General features: G+C 50.7%; 1 pseudogene; it reads right to left on the bottom strand.

The window, feature by feature from the left end:
• Nucleotides 1-3,800: 3,800 nt before the first annotated feature.
• On the bottom strand, nucleotides 3,801-5,121 carry LOC103607965 (annotated as a pseudogene).
• Nucleotides 5,122-8,731: the final 3,610 nt, after the last annotated feature.

Below are 8,731 nucleotides of genomic sequence, written 5' to 3'. Positions count from 1 at the left end.
AGCCCCCCAGACTCTCATCTGTTTTCAAATACACATTGATGAATATTTTTGCATTGCATTCTTTTACTCATGTCTAGTTAAACAAGTAGGAACTTTCCTCACAATAGAGTCTCCGTAAAGCAGGCCTCAGAAATGAAAGGGTCTCCAAAAATGAGAACAGGATCTATGAGAAAAAAATGGAAAGTAAAGACAACCCTGTTGTGATCGGTGGAGGGATGCATTGGGGGCAAGCAGAGCTCCACATGACAGTGCAAAGCCCCGGCGAGCATGTGCCCATCCAATCACACATCCGTGCTCTGAGTACCGCTCTGGTCCAGGAGCAAGAGGAGCACTCCCACCGTACTCAGGTGCAGCCCCACTCTGGGGACAACTGGAGCAGGTGGTAATAAGACGCACCAGCAGGAGTGTTTGGAAGAGACCAAAGCAGGAAAGAGATGGGGAGGGGGAGAAGAGGGACACCAAATGATACTAGATTTCCCAGCCTGGTAGGGACCACCATCTCCTGGGATGTACAGTCACCCAGGGGCCCAGCTGACCCAGACAGTCCTGGCGATACCGATATTAGGTCTATCTGAGGACTGGCCCTTGAGTAAACCAGAGAGGTCAGCAACAGGCCTCCCCCGTCTTCAGGGGTGGGAGTGGCCATGGGATCAAGGCTGCTCACCTCATCCAGGGGCGGGCCCCGTGAAACCATATGTCTGTCACCACAGGGGAGACTTTTCTGGGAATCTGAACCACCCTTTCTACAATTTTAGAAAAGAGAGAAGCAGGGTGGCCCAGCCACTGGCTCCACTCCAACACTTGGCCAGGGATCAATCTCCAGACTGGCCGTGAGCCACCTATGTGACATCACATGACAAGCCCTGGTTGGCTCAGTAATGAGATTCTAGAATCATGTGGACAGTATTTATTGGGCATCGCCACTCAGACTGAAGGCAGTTTGTACTTACTGGGACAGTGGTTAATGGTGTGGGGTACAAACTGCTCCTGATGACAGTGTTGCCTCATGGAGAGTCAGGATACTGAAGACAGTGAAACCCAGCTCGCCTCATCTTCTGGTGGAGAGCCAGCAGGCGGGGTCCCACCTGATCCAAACCTGGATCCCAGCGAGGTATCAGACGGCCAAGGTGACCAAGCCATGGCACAAGATGCAGACTCCCAAAATGATGAACAACCAGCAGATCAAAACCAACGTGCGTCCCGTGTAGAAGACAGTGACCCCAGAACACTCTCCTTCCCGAGGAGGCTCTGGAAGATCGTTGAGGATGACGCTTTCGAGTCTGTGCACTGGGATGATGACGGACACACCGTGATCATCGAGGAAGACCTTTTCCAGAGGGAAATTCTTCGCAGGAGAGGCGCGGACAGGATTTTTGAAACAGACAGCATGAAGACCTTCATTCGCCAAATGAACCACTATGGATTCAGCAAAATACGCACAAAAACCTCTTCAGCTGATTCTCGAAGGGACAAGAAAATTATGGTAAAGTAGAAAATATTCCTTTTACCCCTTTTCTCTGTTACTCAAACACCTTTACAGGACGCCAAGGTGAATGACATACTACCAGAGTTTCATTTGTGAGGACAACTTTAACATGAGCTCTTATTCACTGACAGATCAAAATCTACCCTTTGAAAGCACAGATTTTGATATTAAAGTACCGCCCCCTTAGAGATACTCTGTGGGTAGGAGTAGAGACTCTGAGAGCCAGGGAATGTCAAATGTACAAACTGCCACCCTCACTTATGAATTGTTTCTCTCTAGTGAGGTCATGCTATAGGGCACAGTGACACTTGCCAGCACCTTAAACACTTCCTTACTCCATCATGAAATAAGACTCTTGTGATTCTGGGGGAGAAAAGCAATGGACATCTAATCTCAGAGTGACTAAAATGTTTCCTTTTGTTTCAGCTTTACAGGAACCCCAACTTTCAGAGAGATCAGCCTGGGCTCCTTGAGAACATCCACAAAAAAGTTGACATCAGAAACACTGCTCTGCCAGCAACCTGTGCACCAACTGCAAAGAGAATGAAGCTGGTACCTACGAGACATTCCCTACGAATCCAACACATGAACGCCAAGAAAGAAGCCAACAGCAAGTCCCAGGGGGAAGCCCCAAATGTCCAGGGACCCAGTAACCCTCAGTTCTCCATCTTCCCTGGTGTTACATGGTATAGGGGCAGTGTTGCTAGTCATCCCCTAGGAAATTGTCACCCTCAAGAGCCAAATGATCCAAGCAGGGGGGAAGACATCTCTGTGAATGTTAGGTTTGAGCCCAGGTCTGATACTGGGATGGAAGGTGCAGGGGACCCGCTCCCCAACCTCCCACTTTACCCAGGAATTGTTCTCCTGATGTCTCTGTATAACATCTGTTATTCCACTCTGATGGCTTCCCTCTTAGAAATGTCTCCTAGTGAGACACCCAACGAGGAGCAGTCAGAGGACTGATTACATGTGTGCATTCTGTGAACAGTTTAAGGACAATCCAGGTCCCTAAACTCACAGGCCACTAAAGAATGATAAAAAGGGCCATTTACTAATGGTGAAGCCATTTTTGGTTTTAATAAATCCAACAATACCCCATGGTAGCAAATAAACCATGTAAATGAGAAGTGAGACTGCCTGTCATTTCTAAGCTTCTAGAACACACATCTCACTGACATGAGACTAAAGATCCTGCCCTAGACAGGCTTGGTCCCCAATGTCCTCTTGCATTTGAGACAGCAGCATTTCCACACAGTCATCAAAGGATTTTGCTGGGGACTATGGAGGGATCGCCCAGCAAGACCCGGTCCCCTGAGCCTTGCCTGCTGCTCAGGAGACAGAACAGCCTCACTCCTGACCTTGGGAGTATCACCTTACATTATCCTCGTACCTTGAAACAAGAGATTCCGTCCTCATCGCTGTCCCCACACTGTTGCCAGGAAGTTTCTGTTCCACAGCTGAGTGTCCCAACCCAGCACCCAGGGTCCCTCCAAAGAGACTGCCCCATCTTCCAAGGGAGGTACAACCACTGTGTCCTGGCTCAGAAGAGACCAGCCACTCCAGTCCATGCCTGGGGGGAAAGCCCATGATCTTCATAGCTAACCACCACTAGAAACTTTGCTGGGAAATCACAGACACACACACATATACAATAAATAAATAAATGAATATATAACCAGAAAATTTTGCTACAAAATTATAACACTACTGACCACTTTGCAAAATCAGCCTCCCTCAGTGAGAGCTGTATCTCAGGTCCGTTTTCTGGATCTTCAGAAGCTCTGTGCCGCGGGCAACACAAGAGGCTTCATGAACCATTGGCCTTCATGACTGGGGGACGTGTGTACAAGAGGCCTAGAGGAATCTGGAAGGACGGACAGCTGCATGTTGATAAGTCTGATGTCCTCTTCCTCCCGGATGAGTCAGGCTATTGATGGCTGGTCACTCTCGGGCAAACATTCAGTGCCTGGACCCACACTTTACACAAGGTCACTACGATGCTGTTCAAAGAGTTGGTGAGTTTTGACCAGAACAAAGACTGGGGAAACATGAGGGAGCCCCAAACACTTCACAGTTACATTCGACACATGTGTTTGTGCAATCCAGACATTAGCATGACCAAAATGACCAGCAACACCCCCTATTCCCTTCATGTGAGCACAGAAACCTGTTTCTGTGAACGCCATGTAGTGGGAAGCACGCTACAGTGCAGGGGTAATTCACACTTAACCTGATCTACATGCACGTGCGCCAAGATGGTTCTCCATGATTTAGCTGGTTTCTCAGCTACGTTCCTCTCAGGAGCCCACACACGTCACACCTTCTACCCCAAACTTCTCAGGATCTCTGGGATGTCCACCTGGAATATATCATTTTCCCCTTTGCTAGGTAAGGGCTACAGTGACCACCTGGGTTTGGAAATCGCAGTCATGTACTTCTGCTGCAGGTTGGTCAGGACAGCTTGATTTCCCAGTTCCACAACCTCCTCAGGAGCTAAGTTTTCAGGACACTCCAAAGATTCCGGAATGTGAATGAGCCCTGCGCACAAAGAGAGAAACACACAGGAGGTTTTCCCTTCCACAAACCAAGGCCTGACAGTGTGACAACTTGGTTATTCAAAATTATGGCCACTACAGACTTAGAGGACATCAGCACAAGGACAAGAAGGGCAGCAGGGCCTTTTCGCTGAGCACAGATGATGAACCAAACATGTTCTGGGAATCCTGGGTGAGGAAGAGGGAAAGCTCCAGAAATGAAGAGGACAGGGCCTGCTCCCCTGTGAAGCCACACAAATAACATGCAGGTGCCAGCAAGACTGCTGAGGGTATGGGTTTGAGAAAGGAAGGGCACCAGCCACTGCCCGGGAACATGGAGGCAACGAGGCGCTGAGCCAGTTCACCAGGGACAGCTGCGGATGTGGACCCTCCACCACCCACGGAAGTGAAGGGATTATCCCGGGGTGTCACTGGTGGTGGGGACAGGGCAGGCACGTGAAGCCAGGCAGGCAGCCGACCCATACAATGTGCTGTGCTGCCTCTGGTGGTCTCTGCCCCACACACACACTCACCCACACACGCACACGCACAGCCCAGCACCACATGACATCATGGACCTGACCCAGCCTCACAGGCCAGAAGCACAAACCTAGGCCCAAAGCAGAGAAATGATTTACCGTAGGTGAGGCACGCTGGGCATGCAGACCCCAGCCCAGGGCCCCGTGCTGCCCCCATAAACGTGCATTGCTTAAGAAAACTGCAGCAAACACACAAACCAGTTCAAAACAAAAGAGAAGCCCCCAAACTCCCCAGCCAGATCCAGGGTGGCAGCTCTTGGACTCATCTGTAGAACGATCGGCACATCGTCACTTACCAGCTGCCACTCCTTGGCCAAAATTTTCCTATTCCCGAAGCAAGGCCTGAATCTGAGCGGGCATCAGCCCGAGCCTCCCCTGCAGCAGCTCCTAATAGGTGTCGTACTCCCAGTCCCTGTGAGCAATGTGGATGGCGATGGTATGGTTCTAGTGGCTGCCAAGCAGGGGACACCAACGTGTCTCCAAGGTCTTGACCCTGTTTAAGACAAAGCCAGCATAAGGCTGCCGGAAGGAGAGGCAACAGATCTTCATCTTCCGCAAGCTCTCTGGGCCTCGGTGGCCTGTGAGAACACAGAAGCTCATCACACACCAGTCCTCCACGCTCACGGCCACTGGGTCCGACCTTCACCCCGTTTCCCAGGTTCCCTGAATCTCCACTGACCTCGATGGTTTGCTGCTTCCACCTGTTAGCATAGCAGGCCCAAGGGAAGACTGGGACTGGGAAGGCTGGGATTTGGGTGACTCCGATCCACCTGATGGAATGCTCGGAGAGCTCACGGACTATGGCAGGGACAGCTTCTGGTCAGTGCTGTGACTGAAGTTATCAAGTCCGAGGGGAACACAGAGGAGTGTGGGCTAGTGAGAGTCGGGGCTGGCTTCAGCCCTCTGGCAGCACACAGGGTCAGTCCTGGGCTCTGCTTCTTCTCCTGCTGCCCTCCCCACACCCAGACCTCGCCGATACTCTCAGCTCCCTGGCTGTGTCAGCCCCAGGCTCCCCAGACCCTGAGCTTCCTGGTTCCTACCCCAGGGCTGCTGTGCACAAGTCTTTGGTATCCAACCTCAGCTCAGCCCTCAGAGTGACGTGTGACCACAGGTGGCCCCGTCAGGTATCCCCTCCTGAGTCCTTCAAGTGCCACCCTGTTCAAGCCCCTACCCCTGTCCCAGACCTGAGCCCTGAGAAAGAAATAATGAGAACGAGAACCACTAGCCTCAGTGCACTCACACCTTTTATGTGACATGCCCTGGGGTGGGCATGATCTGTGCATCATCGGGTTGAACCGTCACTGCCAGGCCCACTCAACTGCTGAGGACAAGGAGAAACTGGGGCGGAGCTGCTGGGCAAGCTGAGCTGTGAGAAAGACCTGGGGGAGGAGGGGCTGTGGGCGGGGCTGCAATAAGAGGATCTGGGGGCGGGGCTGAAGTTGGAGCAGGGTCCCCATGTGGAAACATTTGGGGCAGGAGCTGACCATGCAAGAGCTCTAGGAGGAGGGGTTGGGGCGGATCTGTGAGGTAAGCTGGTCCTTGAGAAAGAAGTGGGGGAGGAGGAACTGGGGGTGGGGCCGCGGGAGGAGGAACTGGGGGCGGGGCTTCAGGAGGAGGAACTGGGGGCGGGGCTGCAGGTGGAACAGCGCCCCCCTGTGGAGACATTTAGAGGAGGAGCTGACTGTTCAAGAGCTGTAGAAGGAGGAGCTGGGGCGGAGCTGCTGGAGGGAACTTAGGCACTTGTGTGCTGCACCCTTAGGGAAGGGTATGGACGGCAACCCAAGTCCTCAGCGACCTATCCCAATCCCCAGTTTGTACCCCAGAGGGCACTCCAGACGGCATGGAAGCTGCAAGAGGAGCAGTAGCACTTGCCTGTGGTCCTCGGGGCCATAGACTGAGGCTTGCACCGCAGGGCTGAACATCCCAGGCGGGCTCTGCTTGCTCCTAGCCACTCTGTAAATCTCAGTCGTCATCAGACTGCCATCAGCCCCCTATTGAGAACCCTGCCAAGCCTTCTCCTGCTGCAGTCGGCCCCAGCTCTCTCCACCATTATCACCTAACACTCTGTGCTGGGTCACATTGTGCTGCCTGGTCACTGTTGCCGACCCAGCCTGCCCTGCCAGGACACCTTGCTTTCTCTCAGGCCATTCCCACAGCCTGGGAGCACTGCCTCCGCTCGACCTGGCAGACCCTGTCTTTCTTCAGGGCCCAAGTTTAAACTCACATTCACTGCCCCTCCCTCCCCCAAAATGTTAGGTACTTTTGTCTCTGAGTTCGGGTGGCACTTTCTGCCTTGCCCCCACTCTCCCTCCATTAGACACTTTTAACCCAGGGTTGTAATCACTGCAAGAGTCGGGCCATCCAGCGTCTCCAAGTTCCTTGAGGTTAAGTCCTATGGGTCACTCATTGCGGTAAGCCGGGTGCCCAGGACACAGTAGCTGGTGAGTGAATGTTGGATCAACAGAGGACGGCTTGCTCTTCTATTCTTGTGAGATGCACCTGCTCTGTCCCTGGGGAAGTTCGAGGACATGAGGTGAGGGGGACAAGTTCCCTTCTCCATGGGACGTAGGCCTCAGGGTTGTGAGGGACCCGAAATAACAGCAGCTCCAATTGTCATCCATGCAAGTGTCCCCTCCTGGATGACGTAATGGAGAGATATTCCTTGAATGCCTTTAGCATATCAGTCAGTACACTTTGTACTCTCAGGAACCCTATGTGACCTTGACCACACGGAAGTACCATTACCCCAAATCATTTCCCCTGCAGTGCAATTGACAGAAGACAGAATATCTATGTGCCCCTGTCGGAATCAAGGGTGTGTATATATTATATAATCTCGGAGAAATGGCCAAGATAATTCCGGCTCCTTGTCTGTACTAGTGTGAATACGCAGTAAATTCTCAACCATGGTTTATGATAATGCAACTATCACAGTCACAAGGTAAAGATTTGTTTTAGTTCTTTACCTAACAGTCAAAAGGAAATGATTTGCTTTAGTTCTTTACCTTCCCAGGAACCCAAGGCTCCTGGCTTTTTAGAGGATTAAAATATAATGAGACAGTGAAAGTGAAGTGGTGCATCATTAGCTCTCAGATTGCAGAAAAGTATGTGCTTCATACAATTAATTTAAATAGCTTGGGAGCAAAGAGTCAGAAAACAACTCTTGTGTATAGAACATAAGGTGAGAAACAAGGAAGCTGTAGTTTCAGGAACTGAAATGAAAAATAGGTTACATGTAAATAATAAAATAAAAATATAACAAAACAAAATGTTTAACATTAAAATAGTATTTTCAAAAAATGGGAAACATACTACAAGAAGATTTTTTTTTTTTTTTGGCATCTCTCTCTCAGTCTCCCTGTCTTTTTTCCCTCTTTCTCTTACAACTGGTTGTTAGTGTCATCAAAATCTTCAAACCTGGGCCGGCCCGGTGGCGCACTGCTACAGTGCGCCGCTTGGGAGTGCGGCGGCNCTGTCCTTACTTTCCTCCCCTCCAAGTGGGACTACCTCCTTACTGTTCACATTACACCACCCAGAAGCTGCTGGTCTTCTGGAGCAATGGAATGGCTTCTACACAGTGCAAATGAGGCACAAATTAGGAGATGACACCCTGTAAGGATGGGGTGTCCTCCAGCGAATGTACACACTCAAAATCTATTATTGTTGTGTGCTGTCAGTAGGGACAATACGTGATCCATGAAACAAAGTGTGGAAAGACCTCAGTGACTATCACTCGCAGTGACCTACATGGGAATTCCTACCATCTGCCCACAAGATTAGGTTCTGTAGTTATACACTTGTGCTATCCAAGAAGGTAGCCTTCAGCTACATTTAACTATTTGTACTTAAATGTAAATTATTACAATTATATTAAACGTTCTGGTCCTCAGTCACACGAACCCCATTTCAGTACTCAACAGCCACATGTGGCTGCTGGTTACCATATTGGACAGTGATGGCTAGACGTCTTGGTTCCCAAAGTAACAATATTCCCATCAGAAGAAACAATAAGAGTCCTATTGAACTTTAAGCTGTGGCTGCCACCTGGGCACTTTGAGCTCCTCATGCTGTAGGACCAGCAGGCACAGAAACGTGTCACGATCCTTGCAGCGATAATTGGTCCTGACCGTCAGGAGGAAGCAGGGCTGCTCTCACACAGTGGGAACAGTGAG

The sequence above is a fragment of the Galeopterus variegatus genome, unplaced genomic scaffold, assembly GCF_000696425.1.
Source record: "Galeopterus variegatus unplaced genomic scaffold, G_variegatus-3.0.2 Scaffold7902, whole genome shotgun sequence".
Taxonomy (NCBI): domain Eukaryota; kingdom Metazoa; phylum Chordata; class Mammalia; order Dermoptera; family Cynocephalidae; genus Galeopterus; species Galeopterus variegatus.
Note: the sequence above shows the minus strand (reverse complement) of the source record. Positions and strands in the feature narration are given on the sequence as shown.